The sequence below is a fragment of the Anomaloglossus baeobatrachus genome, chromosome 3 (assembly GCF_048569485.1).
Source record: "Anomaloglossus baeobatrachus isolate aAnoBae1 chromosome 3, aAnoBae1.hap1, whole genome shotgun sequence".
Classification (NCBI taxonomy): Eukaryota; Metazoa; Chordata; class Amphibia; order Anura; family Aromobatidae; genus Anomaloglossus; species Anomaloglossus baeobatrachus.
Window position 1 is genome coordinate 382,246,213 of NC_134355.1, and position 18,128 is coordinate 382,264,340.

Sequence of the window (18,128 nt, forward strand, 5' to 3'; positions counted from 1 at the left end):
TCCTGGCACACTTGACCGTGGTAAGATGATCTTTTTTCCCTGTGGCGATGTCATCCTTCTTCCAGTAAGATCCTATTTGTACTGTGCATTGCAGCCTCATTACTTTAGCACATGCACAGTACAAATCTTGTAAGAAAATTTTAAAAAATCACAGAGAGTGCATTTTTCTGCCAGATACTATAGATGGCAGAGAAAAGCACTGGGTTTTTACAGGCTGTCAGTAATTTCACAGACAGTTCCCAATCCAGGCATTGAGTAGACCAGCACAGTTGATGACAAACTACTACATTAATCCAAAGCAACATCAGGAACAGGACCCGTTGGGCAATAAGAGTTAGTTGTTTCAATCTCCACCAATTGCTCATCCATCCTATGTTAAGAGTAGAGATGAGCAATCCTGTTGAAAATTGGATCAGTTTGAGATCGTTGACCCCACATAGGTACCAAATCGATGATCCTAAACAAATCCATTGAATCTAATGGCAGACAAAAAAAGGCATAGACAACACCTTTAGGGAGGTCCAAAAGATGCCAAAACAGCTAAAACCTTATGACAGTGGCATTTTCATTTTTCAAATAAAGAGGTAAATGGATGAGTGACAGGTGTAGGCCTCTTGTTCTGAGTTCCCTGCTACTACAGACAAGATACAATTTGAAGACCTGGAGAAGAGTCTCTATATGTCCAAAAATTTGGGGCAGACACCAGGACATTTTCAGCAATTGCCCTAGAGTAGCCATAGAGTCTTATGACAGCAGTGTTGTATGGGTTATGCAACACACAGGATGTGGCCCAGAATTTCCAGCCTTCAAATGAAGAGATAGGTGATTTAGTGACAGGTGTGGGCCTCGTGCTCTGAGACCCCTGCCACTACAGGTAACACAGAACAAGGAGACCCGGTTAAGAGTCTTATTTTAAAAAAATTAGGCTTGTTTTTACTCAGGAGGAAGCAAAAACAGGTGGAATAGGAGGAATAGTAGATGATTTATGCAGAACAAAAAGCCAAGGTCTTAAAGTAACAGTAGTGGAAACACTGCTTCATTGTTGCACCACCAAGGCACTTGCTATTAACATCAGAAGCAGTAGCAACCAACCCTCAGCCTGTGTGACAGCGTCTGACTGCAACCAATCACAGCTTGGTCTGCTGGTCTATCGTACAGTAAAAAATTAAATAAATAAAAAAAATTGACGTAGGGTCCCCCCATATTATGATACCCAGCACAGTTATAGCCTACAGTTACAGGCTGAAGTCCCCACCTATGTGCTTATCTTGGCTATGTATCAAAATAAGAAGGACCCCATGCTGTTCTTTTAATTATTTAAATAAATAATTTAAAAAAAAAAAACAGCTTGCAGTCTCCCCAAATTTGATACATAGCCATAATAAAGCCCACAGCTGGGGGCTGGTATTCTCAGGCTGGAGAGACCCAGCCTAAAAATAACAGTCTGCAGCTGCCCATGATTGTTGCATCCATTAGATGTGACAAGCCTGGTGATTTACCTGGCTCTTTCCAAGTTGCCCTCCTGCGGTGGCAATCAAGGTAATAAGGGGTTAATCGCAGCTCATAGCTGTGACGAAGCCCTAGATTGGTAATGGCAAGCGTCTATGACCAATCTGTAATAAGTGAAAAGAAATAAACACACACACTAAAAAAATCTTTTATTTAAAATAAAATACAAAAGCCCCCCGCTTTCAAAACTTTATTAACACCTAACACCCTGCAGGTTGAACGTAATCCACATGAGGTCCCACAATGATTCAGCTCTGCTACATCTGAAGATCACAGCAAGCAGCCATAGAACAAGACTGCCCGCTATGAGCTCCAGAGAATGATTGAGCTGCCTGATCACCGGTCACTTCACTCAGGTGATTTTCAGTCACAGCTGTGACCATAAATAGCCTGAGTGAGGTCACTGCTTAATGCGCGGCTCTTTCATTCTCTCCACAATAAACCCACAGACCGGGTCTGCGATTGGTTGCAGTCAGATGCTGTCACTCAGGCTGGGGGCGCGTCTTACTGCAACCAATCACAAATAAAAGCAATCAATATGTAATGAAGGTAATGAGCCAGGAAGTGGAGAAGCCACAGGAGGGTATAGCCGCGCTGGGGATTCGGTAAATATAGCGCGCCTGCTCTAATCCCCCTATCTCCACCACCATTTTCAAGTGCTGGCCAGATACCCTGGATCAATTTCAGGCCAGAATCTAACCCCATTAGACCCGCTGATCCAGGGTATCTGCGAGTCCACCTTTCACTAGGTTGAAAAAACGTGGCAAAAGCTCTGAAAATAAATGGCATGTTAATTCTTTTCATACCGTAGCAAAACTGGAGGTGGTTCATAAAACCATCAGGAAAATCCTGGAGGTGTTTTGTGCATGTGCATGAGATTTCAGAAATCTCATAGACTTTGCTGGGGCTGTAAAAAGCAGCATTTTATTAGCATGGATTTGCATAAAACCAAGGCAAATCAGCAGCTAAAAAAAAGCTGCAAAAATGCTGCAAAAACACCCAGTCTGAACAAGGCCTTAAACATGCACACAGATGAGGCTGTTCAGGGATAATTTTCAGTCTTTAGAATAACCCTTTAATGTTTAATACCTTCACAATGAATTCAGCATCTTTGTGATAGGATATGTGTGGCCATTTGACATAATATGCAGTCATACAATGGGTTGCGGAAAACATTAACCTTGGTACATAGGGGAAAATACTTTTGCCACATTCCTTTGTAAACTATATATCAAAAGATAGCTAGGTTCTGATGACCTTCTAGTAGTTCTGGCAACTTTACAAAATATGAGAGCAGCATGATAATCTACCAAAGTCATAAATATGACAACAAAATATATTGTCATCCAATTTTTCTTAGTGCTAGTGAAAAGACATATGAAATGAATAATAAAATGCTGCTTCAGCGTACCTAGCTGTAAGGCTTATGCATTTATTGCCATCACATAACTAATGCTATATCATAGCCGTCTGAAAGACCAAATTTGCTGCATCCATAACTGTAACCTGCAAGACATAAAGTGACAAAAACATGTGAAATATGATTTTTTTTTAGACTTGTAGAAAGTACTATACTTAATTTTTAATCTTCCGTGACAGATTTAACTGGATAAAACTGATTTATGTGATCCTTGGCAAATATTTTTTTTGGTTTATTGACTAACAGTTTTGTGTCTTATGACAAATGTCTAGCAATAATAATATAATTACTTATAGAATGTTATTATCATATTTTGTGATGCTGTACAATGCTGCAAAAATTATTAATATATGTATGATTTCAATACAGTTTCAAGTATGATGAAGAACATACAGTTGGATTGAGTGCAGTACATAATCTTATGATTGTATATTGAAAAAATAAGACAAGTTGTGAAAGAATAATAAAATACATCAGTGATATATCAACTGCAGAGGCAAACCATGTTACTAATATTTAACATGCGGAGAGAGGAGTTTGGCAGTAAACTGGTAAAATGATTCGCTTAACAGTGTTGTTCAAAATGTTCTTCCTAACAATGTCCTAGGCTATGTGCGCACTAGAAAAGTGATTTTTCTCAGGAAAATTTCTTGAGAAACTTCTGGGAGTTGAAGATTACCGCACCTGCGGTAAAAAAACGCACCAAATCCTCGGGAAAAATGCATGCGTTTTTGCCGCGGATTTGCTGCGGTTTTACCGTGGTTTTGCCGCGTTTTTTCCGCAGGTTGGTCCCAGCGTTTTTTTTATGCTGTAACTACTGTAATAAATAATATACATAATCGATAGATAATCGATAGACAGATAATGGATAGAGGGAAAGATGGATAGATGAATAGATAGATAGATAATAGATAGATAGATGAGAAAGACCTATATAATGTCCCACCCCCCTGCATATTCTAACCTGGCACCCTTTAGTGACTTTCATGTGGCACTAAAGGGTGCCTAGCCTTGTATTTAGCCATAAAATAAATAAATAATTAAAAAAAAACACGTGAGGTCCCCCCATCTTTTGTAGCCAACTAGGGTAAAGCAGACGGCTGCAGCCTGCAGACCACAGCTGGCAGCTTTACCTTGGCTGGTAGTCCAAAACAGAGGGCACCCTACGCTTTTATTTTACATTAAATAAATAATTTAAAACAAAAATCGTGGGGTCCCCCCCAAATTGGATCACCAGCCAAGGTAAAGCGGACAGCTGTGGTCTGATATTCTCAGACTAGGGAGGTCCACTGTTTTTGGACACTCCCCAGTCTAAAAATAGCAGGCCGCAGCCGCCCCAGAAGTGGCACATCCATTAGACGTGCCAATCCTGGCGCTTCGCCCCAACTCATCCCGTTGCCCTGGTGCATTGGCAAACGAGGTAATATATGGGGTTGATGCCAGATGTGTAATGTCACCTGCCATCAAGCCCTGGGGTTCGTGATGTCACGCGTCTATCAGATACCCGACATCACCAACCCAGTCAGTAAGAAATAAAAAATAGACAACAAAAAAAGTTTTATTTGAAAAAACACTCCCAACGTTCCCTCTTTCACCAATTTATTGAAAAGAACAATCAATGCCACGTCCGGCGTAATCCAATAAGGGGAGGGGCCCACGGTGATTCATACCATAGTCACTGTCCCATTCAATGAAGAACAGAATGTTCCCCATTGGCTGGGAGAGCAATGCAGTGACCTGAGCTACCATCAATAGCCCAGGTCACTGCAGGGGATGACGAGCGCTGCCATCAAGAGGATAGATGAGATCATTACCTGCTGTGATCATCTCCTGTAGTCCTGCCATCAGCGCTGTCACTGCCTTCTATGCCCGCCGCGTTGTCAGCAGTATCGCGAGAGCCCGTGACGTCACCGCTAGTGACAGTCTCGGGCTGATCGCGAGACGGGCATAGACAGCAGTGACCGCGGTGACGTCAGAAGGCAGGAGATTGTCACATCAGGTTATGATCTCATCTCATCTCCTGACAGCAGCGCCCGTCATTCCCGCGGCTGCATGCGCTGCTGTGTGTCAGTGTCTGCCTGCGCCGCAGCGTGACAAGCTGCTGATACTGCGGGCAGACACTGTCACTGCTGTGCAGGCAGCCGCGGGGCCGGAGCGGGACACAGACTGCATGGGCACCCGCCGGACATCACACGGAAGTGCAGTCAGCAATGAACATTACCGCAGGTAAACCGTGGCTATACCGGGGGTATACGGCAGAGAGATCCCACGGGCCAGCGTCTGCGGGCAAAGGGCTCTTCCGACATCTACAAGCCGGGGAGTGGACTCCTGTATTGCAAGTTCAGGTAGTCCATCATCACAAACAGGTGCTGGAGAAAGGCAGAGACCACCAACCGGGTGGGGGACCAGACTGCAGCCAGCTGCGGGCACCGACCACCATCACCTTGGTTTACCAGAGACTTGTGTGTGTTTATAATCGTGAGTACACCAGTGCCCTCCAGCTGCTCATCTCCCTGCACCGCCAAACACCCCCCAACAGGTCCCCGGGCCACCATCCCTACCCACGGAGGGGTTAACAACTTGCTGCGTAACATCTCCCTCGGGTGCCCCGTAAACCGCAGCGGTGGTGTTCATCTTCACCACATCCCATGGGTGGCGTCACGAACTTAACCTCAGCTCCGGCCGTACACCGTACGTCCCCTAAACCACCAGACCCTTTCAGATTGAAGTGACCACAGGGCCACCGGGTCTGGAGACGCTCGAGCCACCCACCAGTGAGCCCGGATCCGAGTGGCTCGGCTGCAGCCGAGCACGAGGCAGTACAGGTCCTGGGTGGTGTATAACTGGGGAATGTCACTTTGGTGGCCGTTGCCTGGTCCCGTGCCCTGGGTGCTTTTTAAAGAGGAGTATTTACAGGGGAGATTGAAGTCATTGGTGTGACGCCACCTGCGGGTAATATGGGGAAGCCGCCGCTGCTGGATTGGTTTCTCCTAGGGCTGGTGGTAATGGGAGCTATGATGGTAGGCCCTCTGCAGGTAGGGCTGAGCCCAGGGAGATTAGGGGACAGAGTCTTTCGCCGTTAATAAGTAAGGCCACACCGTGGGTTGTAGTTAACAGTCTCTATTCACTCTTGACCCTCGGACGGCTGGTTCAGGTCCCTGTACTTCCAGTGTCAGTTGATGACTTGGTTGCTCTGTCCCTGGCACCCTCAGTGTTGTTGAGTCCTTGTAGCGTGGAGCAGTTTAGGGCCCGACTGTCCCTTTTTGTGCCAGTTTCCTTGTCCGTACGGCGGGCAGTGTGGATCCTGTAGGTCTGGTCTGTGTCCTGAACCCTGATCCTTACTTTATTATACTGATTTAATGATACTGATTTACTGCTGGTTCCTCCAGATCTTTGGGTCAGTGAGGTCCATAAAGGTCCCCTCACTGTGCAGATATTTGCCAGACCGTATGAAACTGATGTCTGACCTAGGGTCCTGTGCCCCATTGGTGCTGTGGTCCCAGTGGTACTTGAGTGTACCTGACCACTCTCCTGTGCCCCCTGGTCACCGTTACACAACCCAGCTCTCAGGCACCTCTTTCCACTCTCCGTCACTACTACTGACTTCTCCAGACTGAATGCTGTCCCCTTCCACCAGGTTGTCTAGTCCCATTGGTCTGGCTCTGCCCTCTACGTGACCATCCCCTTGTGTCTGGCTAGCCAATTTCCCCTGGTGTGGAGTGGTAACTAGAATTTTGGTGTGTCTACGTGTTTCTGGCACTGGTGTTCCCGGTCCCAGGGGGTAGGCCCTGCATCCTTGTGAGGATGCAGTTCCTAGTAATGCCCTGAGTGGCTCAGGGGTGCTACATATGTCCTAAATTCAAGTTAGAGTCCTTAGGACAAGAAGAAGCATCTCTTAGGGGTAGTCTACATTTATCGAAACCATGTATGCCCCCTGCTTGTATGTTACTAAGCACACTGCTGTGAGTGTTTAATTCCTCTTTCACGAACTCAGGATCAGCATCTGTTTATGCTCTGTACATACATATAATTAACTAGAAGGTGGCCCGATTCTAACGCATCGGGTATTCTAGAATTTATTGTGTAGTTAATGTATGATTTTTGTTATATATATATATATATATATATATATATATAGATGTTGTTGTGTTTAGTTGCCAAGGGTTTGTGTAGGGCGCTGTAAATGTTCTGGGTGCTGTCTGGGTGTGGGGGTGTGTGAGAGCAGTGTTGCTTGTGTGTTGCGTTGTGTGTATTGCATAGTTTGTGGAGCGCTGTGTGTCTGCAGCGATGTGTGTGTGTGGTGCTGTGTGTGTTGCGCGGTTTGTGTGGGTGTGTGTGTGGGATGCGTGTGTGTGTTTTGGGGAGGTATGTTTTGTGCAGTGTGTGTGTGTTGCGCGGTGTGTGCGTATATTTGTGTGTGCCGCAGTGTTTGTGTGTTGTGTGTGTGCGGTGTTTTCTGTGTGGGTGTCTGTGTAGGGCGGTGTTTGTGGTTCGCAGTGTGTGTGTAGTGTGTTGTGCGGTGCATGTGTGGCGGTTGTGTGTTTTGGGGGGTGGTGTGCACCCCCATCATGCTCCATCCCCCATGCTGCATATCCTCCATCGTGCTCCATCCCCCATGCTGCACACCCTCATCGTGCTCCATCCCCCAAGCTGCGCACCCCCATCGTGCTCCATCCTCCATGCTGCGCACCCCCATGATGCTCCATCCCCCATGCTGCGCACCCCCCATCAGGCTTCATCCCCCCATGTTGTGCACCCCCCATCGTGCTTCATTCCGAAGCCATCTTCGTCCTGGGGGGAGGTGTATAGGTGCACAATGTGTGCGGGGGCGGGACCGAGCAACCAATATGTGCGGGAGTGGGGCCGAGCAGGCAATGTGTGCGGGGGGTGGGGCCGAGCGGCCAACATGTGCGGGGGGCGGGGCCGAGCGACCAACATGTGCAAGGGGCAGGGCCGAGCGGCCAACATGTGCGAGGGGCAGGGCCGAGCAACCAAGGTGTGTGGAGGGCGGGGCCGAGCTGCCAAGGTGTGCGGGGGCGGGGCCAAGTGACCAAGGTGTGCGGGGGACGGGGTCGAGCGGCCAAGGTGTGCGGGGGCGGGGCCGAGTGACCATTGTGTGCGGGGGCGGGGCCGGGCTGAGCCGAGCAGCTAATGCATGCTGGGGGCGGGGCCAGGCAGAGCCGAGCGGCCAATGCGTGCAGGGGGCGTGGCCGGGCCGAGCCGAGCGGCCAATGTGACGGTTGACACTGTAATTATGTCAGTTTGGAGGAAGACAGACAGACAGACAGACAGACAGAATAAGGCAATTATATATATAGATGCTTTACTTGAAATGTGGTCATTACTAGTGATGAGCGAGCATGCTTGTAACTACTCGGTACTCGCACGAGTATCGCTGTACTCGGGCTGCTCGGCGGGGACCGAGTAATCTCGCGATACTCGTGCTGTACTCGTGGTCTTCATTTCTGCATGTTGGCGCTCTTTTGAGAGCCAGCCCTCATGCAGGGATTGGCTGGCAGACCACTGCAATGCCACAGCCCTGTTAGTTGTGGAATTGCAGTGATTGGCCGGCCTGCACAGCGTGACCGAGCCTTTATATCGGCCGGCACGCTGTGCTCTGCTCACAGCTATCCAGACTGTCAGTGCAGGGAGAGTGTCGCTGATTCAGGGAAAGCTTTGCGGCCCTTTATAGCTTTTTCAGTTGCAGGGCTGCAAACAGTGTGACCAAAAGTCCTTCTCAGGACTATTCTAGTTGTATACAGGCAGGCAGGGTATAGCCAGGTCGGAGTACAGTAGCAGAGTCCTTCTCAGGACTATTGTTGCTATATACAGGCAGGGTATAGCCAGGTCTGAATACAGGCTAGTGACCAAAAGAGTCCTTGTCAGGACTATTGTACCAGTATACAGGCAGGCAGGCAGGCAGGGTAGTGGTGACCGTATACCAGCCTTCATCATATCTGGGGCTGGTGTACACAGTGTAAAACAGTCCAGATAGTGTCTGACTTGTCTGTAATTGTCGCTCCCCAAAAAAACCTGTTAGGTTCTTATTGCGTCCGTGCTTGGTTTTTAAAACCGCACGTGTGTGCCTGTTGGTGGCAGCGTACAGGTGCACTTGTGTGCAATTTCCAGAAACTTTGATATAACGCACAAGTAGTGAATATACACGTCAGCAGTGCACAGCATTGCAAAATGCGCAAGGGCATTGGCAAGGAACAAGGAAGTGGACGTGATGGTGGTGCAGGCAGAGGCCGAGGTCGTGGGCAAGCTCTAATTTCGCCACAACAAAGGGCCACATCTAGTCGCTCGCACGTCCTGTCCCAAATTCTTGGGGACCGCAGCAGTACACCGCTCTTGAACCAAGACCAGTGTCAACAGGTTGTTAGTTGGATAGCAGATAATGCTTCCAGTCAGATTGGCACCACCACAAACACTCTGTCTTCCACACGGTCAAGTGTCAGTAGCCGTGATACTGCACCGCACATTTCTGAACCTGATCCTCCTTCCTACCACCAGGCTGAGTACACGTCCTCCTCGGACATTAATGATCCCACACTTGGACACTCGGAAGAGCTGTTCACGTTTCCATTCACACATTCTGGCCTCTCGCCAGCTCATATTGAAGTGGGTCATGAGGAGATCGTCTGTACAGATGGCCAAATATTTGAGCAGCCATGTTCTCACGAAGTTGGCAACGTGTCTCAACAAGTGGTGGACGATGATGAGACACAATTGTCAGCGAGTCAGGAGGAGGAGCAGGGTGCGGAAGAGGAAGACGACGTGGTGGATGATCCAGTAACTGACCCAACCTGGCAGGAGGATATGCAGAGCGAGGACAGCAGTGCACAGGGGGAGGGAGGCGTAGCATCCCAACAGGCAGTAAGAAGCAGGGTGGTGGCCCCAGGCAGAAGTCAGGCAACCGTTCCCCGGAACAACACGACGACACAAGGTGCCTGTACAAATGTTAGGTCTTCCCGAGTCTGGCAGTTTTTTAAGTTGGATCCAGATGATTCAAAAAAGGCCATTTGCAACACCTGCCGTGCCAGCATCAGCAGGGGTACCAAAACTAGCAGCCTGACCACCACCAGCATGATCAGGCACATGTCAGCCAAGCACCCGACTTTGTGGGAAGTACAACAGAGTCGAGGAGCAGTGCTTGCTGATGTCACTGCTACGTCTTCGCTGGTTGTGCATGCGAGCCAATCCCCTGTCCATGCTGCCTGCGAACAAGCCTCCTCCACTCCTGCACCTGCAGTTGCCTACGCAGAAAGAACACCATCATCAAGCACGTCCTTGTCCCAGCGCAGCGTTCAGTTATCCATTCAGCAAACCTTTGAACGCAGGCGCAAATACACTGCCAACACCCCACATGCCACAGTTCTAAATGCTAACATTTCGCGACTGCTTGCGCTGGAAATGTTGCCTTTTAGGCTGGTGGAGACAGAAGCATTCCGTGACCTGATGGCGGCAGCTGTCCCACGTTACTCGGTCCCCAGCCGCCACTATTTCTCCCGGTGTGCCGTCCCCGCGTTGCATAACCACGTGTCACAAAACATCACATGTGCCCTGAACAACGCTGTTTCACCCAAGGTCCACCTAACCACAGACACGTGGACAAGTGCTTGTGGGCAAGGCCGCTACATCTCGTTGACGGCACACTGGGTTAATATTGTGGAAGCTGGGACCCAGTCTGAGCGAGGGACGGAACACGTCCTTCCCACACCAAGGTTTGCAGGCCCTACCTCAGTCAGTGTTTCACCCACACTCTACAGCTCCGGAATGTCATGCTCTTCAGCCTCCTCCTCCTCCTGCGCATCCTCATCCACTGTACCCTCCACACCAGTCACAAGCTGGAAGCACTGCAGCACTGCCTCGGCGAAGCGGCAACAGGCTGTGCTGAAGCTAATCTGCATAGGTGACAAACCCCACAATGCAGAAGAGCTGTGGACAGCTCTGAAACAGCAGGCAGATCACTGGCTCACACCTCTGAACCTAAAGCCAGGAAAGGTCGTGTGTGACAATGGCCGGAACCTGGTGGCGGCTTTGAGGCGAGGCCAGCTGACACATGTTCCATGCGTGGCCCATGTGCTCAACCTCGTGGTTCAGCGGTTTCTAAAGTCATACCCAGAGCTGTCTGATCTGCTGGTAAAAGTTCGCCGCCTGTCTGCACATTTTCGAAAGTCACCTACTGCTTCAGCCGGCCTTGCCGGCTTTCAGCGCAGCTTGCATCTTTTGGCTCACAGACTGGTGTGTGATGTCCCCACGCGTTGGAATTCAACTCTGCACATGTTGGTCAGGATATGTGAGCAGAAGAGGGCAGTTGTTGAGTACCTGCATCACCTAAGCCGTCGGGAAATGGGTCAAACTCCACACATAACACCTGAGGAGTGGAGATGGATGTCAGACCTATGTACCATCCTCCAAAACTTTGAGGACTCCACCAAGATGGTGAGTGGTGATGACGCCATTATTAGCGTCACCATACCGCTACTCTGCCTTCTAAAACGGTCTCTGCTGAAAAACAAACATGATGCATTGCAGGCGGAGCGCGATGAGTTGCAGCAAGAAACAGTAGTGGGTGTGGGTGATAACGCACAGCCCAGCCTCGTCTCATCACAACGTGCAGTGGAGGACTATGACGAGGAGGAGGATGAAGACATGGAGCAACTCTCCGGCCAAATTGAGGATATGACATGCACACCAGTCATATCCTCGGTTCAGCGTGGCTGGCCAGAGGACAGGGTAGATGAGGAGGAGGAGGAGGAGGAGGAGGACAGCATGTTCAGTCATCTTGTTGGTCAGGCTACTGAAGTCCTGGCTGTTAAGAGTCTGGCGCACATGGCTGACTTTATGGTAAGCTGCCTGTCTCGTGACCCTCGCGTTAAGAACATCTTGGCCAACAATCATTACTGGTTGGTAACACTGTTAGACCCACGCTACAAGGAGAACTTTTTGTCTCTTATTCCCGTGGAGGAGAGGTCAACCAAAATGCAGCAGTTCCGGAAGGCCATAGTCACTGAAGTAGGCAAAGCATTCCCCTCACAAAACGCTAGCGGCATAGGTCAGGAATCAGTGGACAACCGAGGCGTACAGCCAAGAGAGGCACAAGTCCAATCCGCCAGAGGTAGGGGAACAGTCTTTAAGATGTGGGACAGTTTTCTCAGCCCCTCACGTACCACAGCCCCTGAGGTGCGGGGTAGTGCCACAAGAAATCCTAAGTTTGCCCAGATGCTGAAGGAGTACCTTGCAGATCGAACAACTGTACTCCGACATTCCTCTGTGCCTTACAATTATTGGGTATCCAAGCTGGACACGTGGCATGAATTGGCTCTCTACGCCTTGGAAGTCCTGGCCTGCCCTGCCGCTAGCGTTTTGTCAGAGCGTGTTTTTAGTGCCGCAGGTGGAATCATTACAGATAAACGCACCCGCCTGTCAACTGAAAATGCTGACAGGCTGACTCTGATCAAGATGAACAAGGGTTGGATTGGGCCAGACTTCACCACACCACCAGCAAATGAGAGCGGAATTTAAAGTTTGCCATGTACCTCCACTCACCCATGGGTACACACTTCTGGACTTTGGATAATCGCTGGACTGCTCCTCCTTCTCCTCTTGCGCCACCATGATGATGACCGTTACAAATTGCAATACTTAGGCCTTTGTTTCAGGTATACCCCCAGTGGTAAATTTTTTCGCCCATTCTTTGCAGAATGGACATTACAACGACAGGAGACCCGCTCCTTTGCAATGGGAACAATGTTTTGAGGCCCTCATGCACGTCTCTACCCAGGGACAACGTGAAGCCTCCCAATTTTTGGCTGCCCTGCCTAAGGGCTATACTATAATACACCCACTTCCTGACAATGGACACTTAATGTTTTGAGGCCCTCATGCACGTCTCTACCCAGGGACAACGTGGAGCCTCCCAATTTTTGGCTGCCCTGCCTAAGGGCTATACTATAATACACCCACTTCCTGACAATGGACACTTAATGTTTTGAGGCCCTCATGCACGTCTCTACCCAGGGACAACGTGGAGCCTCCCAATTTTTGGCTGCCCTGCCTAAGTGCTATACTATAATACACCCACTTCCTGACAATGGACACTTAATGTTTTGAGGCCCTCATGCACGTCTCTACCCAGGGACAACGTGGAGCCTCACAATTTTTGGCTGCCCTGGCCAAGGGCTATACTAAAATAGACCCACTTCCTTACAATGGGCACTTCAGGTTTACAGGCCATCATGCACGTCTCTATCCAGGGACAACGTGGAGCCTCCCAATTTTTGGCTGCCCTGGCAAAGGGCTATACTAAAATAGACCCACTTCCTTACAATGGGCACTTCAGGTTTACAGGCCATCATGCACGTCTCTATCCAGGGACAATGTGGAGCCTCCCAATTTTTGGCTGCCCTGCCTAAGGGTTATACTACAATAGACCCACTTCCTTACAATGGGCACTTCAGGTTTACAGGCCATCATGCACATCTCTATCCAGGGACAACGTGGAGCCTCCCAATTTTTGGCTGCCCTGGCAAAGGGCTATACTAAAATAGACCCACTTCCTTACAATGGGCACTTCAGGTTTACAGGCCATCATGCACGTCTCTATCCAGGGACAACGTGGAGCCTCCCAATTTTTGGCTGCCCTGGCAAAGGGCTATACTAAAATAGACCCACTTCCTTACAATGGGCACTTCAGGTTTACAGGCCATCATGCACGTCTCTATCCAGGGACAACGTGGAGCCTCCCAATTTTTGGCTGCCCTGGCAAAGGGCTATACTAAAATAGACCCACTTCCTTACAATGGGCACTTCAGGTTTACAAGCCATCATGCACGTCTCTATCCAGGGACAATGTGGAGCCTCCCAATTTTTGGCTGCCCTGCCTAAGGGCTATACTAAAATAGACCCACTTCCTTACAATGGGCACTTCAGGTTTACAGGCCATCATGCACGTCTCTATCCAGGGACAATGTGGAGCCTCCCAATTTTTGGCTGCCCTGCCTAAGGGCTATACTACAATAGACCCACTTCCTTACAATGGGCACTTCAGGTTTACAGGCCATCATGCACGTCTCTATCCAGGGACAACGTGGAGCCTCCCAATTTTTGGCTGCCCTGGCAAAGGGCTATACTAAAATAGACCCACTTCCTTACAATGGGCACTTCAGGTTTACAGGCCATCATGCACGTCTCTATCCAGGGACAACGTGGAGCCTCCCAATTTTTGGCTGCCCTGGCAAAGGGCTATACTAAAATAGACCCACTTCCTTACAATGGGCACTTCAGGTTTACAGGCCATCATGCACGTCTCTATCCAGGGACAACGTGGAGCCTCCCAATTGTTGGCTGCCCTGGCAAAGGGCTATACTAAAATAGACCCACTTCCTTACAATGGGCACTTCAGGTTTACAGGCCATCATGCACGTCTCTATCCAGGGACAACGTGGAGCCTCCCAATTTTTGGCTGCCCTGGCAAAGGGCTATACTAAAATAGACCCACTTCCTTACAATGGGCACTTCAGGTTTACAGGCCATCATGCACGTCTCTATCCAGGGACAATGTGGAGCCTCCCAATTTTTGGCTGCCCTGCCTAAGGGCTATACTAAAATAGACCCACTTCCTTACAATGGGCACTTCAGGTTTACAGGCCCTCATGCACGTCTGTATGCAGGGGCATTGGTGAACCTCACAATTTTGGACTGCCCTGGCAAAGGAAAATACTACAAAGACTCACTTCCTCAAAATGGGCACATTAGACTCAAGAGGCCTTCATGTACGTCTCTTCTCAGGGACATCGGAGTGCCACACAATGTTTTCACGTAAAATCTTTCATGTATTAATCTCAAAAAGTAACATACACCAGCTCTATCTCACTATTGCGTATGTGCCCTTAACATTTCTGCCATGAAAAATCATTTTGGGGTCATTTTGGAAGGTTTTCTGGTGAGTCCGTAAAAATGGCGTGAAACGCGGACAAAATTGTTCACAGCTGTGACTTTTGAGTGATACATGCTTCAAGGGGTCTTCCCCATGCTGTTGCCATGTCATTTGAGCACTCTTCTGAGACTTTTGTGACATTTTTAGGGTTTCTCCATGCTGCCGGGGGGTCATTTCACAAAAATACTCGGGTCTCCCCTAGGATAACATTGGGCTCGTTGCTCGGCCCGAGTACACGAGTATCTTGGGAGGCTCGGCCCGAGCTTCGAGCACCCGAGCTTTTTAGTACTCGCTCATCACTAGTCATTACCTGGAGTCAAATTCAAAACCTCTAATATGGAAGGCAGCAGCTTCAGCTGTTAGCCGCAGGCTGCAATGAAAAAAGACTGAAGAATTTTCTTTGCTTGAATACGTAAGTGATATTTTTCTTCTTTATATACTTATTATAGTGTTTTTATATTATTTAATTTTAAAGCACTGTTCATTTCATAGTGTTGTACTTGTGATAAGAGTGACATACATATAAAATACATAAAATTTAACAAACTGACGTACAAAAGGGGAAAGTACCCTGCACTCATGGGCTTGGAATCTACAGAGTAATAGTGAAGGAAAAAGTAGATCAGAGGTTGCAGTAGCTTTGTAGGTATGCTTACTTGGACTGATGAATATAAACAATTAAGATGGAAAATGTAAGTTATTCATTTCATTGCACAATCATTCTGCACACTAATAGCTGCCCAATAATTTTGCACAATTTGATAATCTCCCAAAAAAAACAAAACCTCACTTTTACTTTCCTAAATATTTAGTTTTCTTAACCTCTTGAATTGACGAAAAGTACTAAAGTTGTTCAATAATAAAACAAATGATCAAAGATACAAATTGCCTAATAATTGTGCACACAATATTGTTACTGCAAATGTAGCATTGTAAAAAATGGTAGTTGTGTTTGTGTCGTGAGATAAAGATATAGTGGACAGACATGGGTAGAAGAAAATCAGAGTGTGTTAATGCCAAAGTCTGAGAGGTTTATGCGCGAGTGTTATAATTGCTGGACTTGGGCGGTAGTTAAAGAGACAGGAATGAGAATTTTGGTAGGTGATGGTTTGATATCGGAAGAGGGAAGGTTATTGCAACTCTGTCTAGCCATGAAGCTGGGTAGTTAAGAGGTCTAATGTCAGATACCAAGAGGGCTCATCATAAACAAAGAGGTATGACAAAGGTGCAGTCAGGTCACGGCCGAAAGCCAAATTCCAGGAAGGCAGTGGATCAAGAAGAGGGGCTAGGCAAATGGATCATTCGAATCAAGGTCAAATGTTGGCTAACAATAGATCTGAAGCACAGAAACACAAGGCACATAGACATCACTGAGCTAAAGCTACAACTGGCAGTAATTTTAGGAAGAGAACCAGCTAAATAGCCAGGTAATTACTCCAAACAGGAGGCACGTGGAGGAAACTCTACAAGTTCTAGCTCTGATTGGGCAATAGGAATGTCACTTAACTTGGGAGGTGCCAACATGATCTATCCTTAGAGATGCATTGCTAGTTGTCAGGTCTCATTCCCATGTGCTATACCTTAAGCAGGGTTTACTAATACGTATCAGTGTCCTAGAATCCTCTGTACCTGCTGCATCTGTCTGTTCAAGCTATACCCCCAGTACCATCCATGCCTGCTGTACTAGCTGAATATGCTGCACCTTTCAGTACCTGCCATCCCAGCTGTACCAGCTACACCTGCCATATCAGCTGAATCCTACATCCTTGCCTGTCTCAGCCGTCAAGTTTTCATAAGCCGCCAAGGCTACACCTGTCTGCTTCAGCCACTATACCTGCCAGAACAGTGCCCACTCTGGGATACCCTACTCCTGGATTCAGCTGTTGCAGTACCATGTTTCCTTGAGCAGCATCGGGTGGCTTATTTCAGCACAAGCCTGTTATCAGCATCAGAGGCTCTAGGGAAGACAAGGCAGTTGCTTAGTTATGCCGCTCAGGTCAAGCCGTTGCTGTAGCCCAGTGGAACTACTTCCGCTCGCACCTACAAGGATAACACTAATTTTCAAAAATTTAAGAAAAACCCTTTAATACAATACACCAAGCTAAGAAGTGACAGACAGTTTGACTGGAATAACTGGTACTCAACAGAAGGCAATAAGACTATCAGTGATGATATAGAGTAGGTAGGGTAACAAGACTAAAGTTCTTTTAGTTACTGTTACTTGTATCTTGTGGTTGAGGAAAGTGTGTGCAAACATAGGTGTGGCTAACAAAATGAGTGTGGTATCCAAATTGACAGTGGTTTTAAAAAATGGGCAAGGTTTGCAAACACAAACAGGTATCCTGTGTTAAAAATTTGAATCCCACCTTGTCTTGAATGACATTGCGTTTATTACAGACAGAGATATCCATCACCGCTCCCCCCATACAGTTGTATGACGCCAATCATAAGTCTCAGCCATGAAAAAAACAGAAGACCCATGAGTAACACCATGGAGCTGCAGTGAAGGGCACATAAGGAGTCAGAGGAAAGGGCCTAGGCAGATGAGCATAATGTGTTTTTTTTTCAACCCAATCTCTTCTCTCTGTTTATTAGAAAGTTACCTCTTAACATAGTAAATATCTTTTTACAGCAATTGGGACACTTTTGGCTCAGACCAATTTGAATCTACAGGTAGGCCAAATGGAGTGAATCTGCCTGAATTTTTGAAGATTCGTTCATCTCTGGTTTAAATGTCTACCACAATCAATGGTATAGGACAAGCTAGGAAAAAGGGCCAACAGATTGTGACTAAGAGTCGATAAATTCAATAATTGGGGCTAATCAAGTGGTCGTCACCACCCACACAGCTTAGCAACCAATATGAAGCCCTCATGCTGGAGAACGAAAATGGCACAGCTCAGGATGATACCATATCCACAGGAGAAGACACAGTATCATCAAAAGAAGTTACTTTGTCAACAAAAGCAGAAACAAAAGACACTCAAAAACACTCAGGAGCAACAAGCAGTGCGTCCAGAAAGAAAAGAAGAGTGGTAGTTATGGGCGACTCACTACTAAGAGGCACGGAGACAACTATCTGCAGGCCGGACATAACCGCACAAGAAGTATGCTGCCTCCCGGGAGCAAAAATCAAGGATGTGGCAAACAGGATACCAACTATCCTCGGATCCAAGGACGAATACCCATTCCTATTGATACATGTAGGAACAAACGACACGGCAAGAAATGATCTACCAACTATTTGCGAAGACTTTG

General features: G+C 47.8%; 1 long non-coding RNA gene across 1 annotated transcript in view; it reads right to left on the reverse strand.

Annotated features, from left to right (window-relative positions):
• Positions 1-2,938: 2,938 nt before the first annotated feature.
• LOC142295322 (uncharacterized) overlaps positions 2,939-18,128 on the reverse strand; it is a 158,812-nt gene continuing 143,622 nt past the window's right edge. The window contains exon 3 of the long non-coding RNA XR_012751419.1: positions 2,939-3,015. This is a non-coding gene — a long non-coding RNA (uncharacterized LOC142295322). The remainder of the gene's footprint in view (positions 3,016-18,128) is intronic.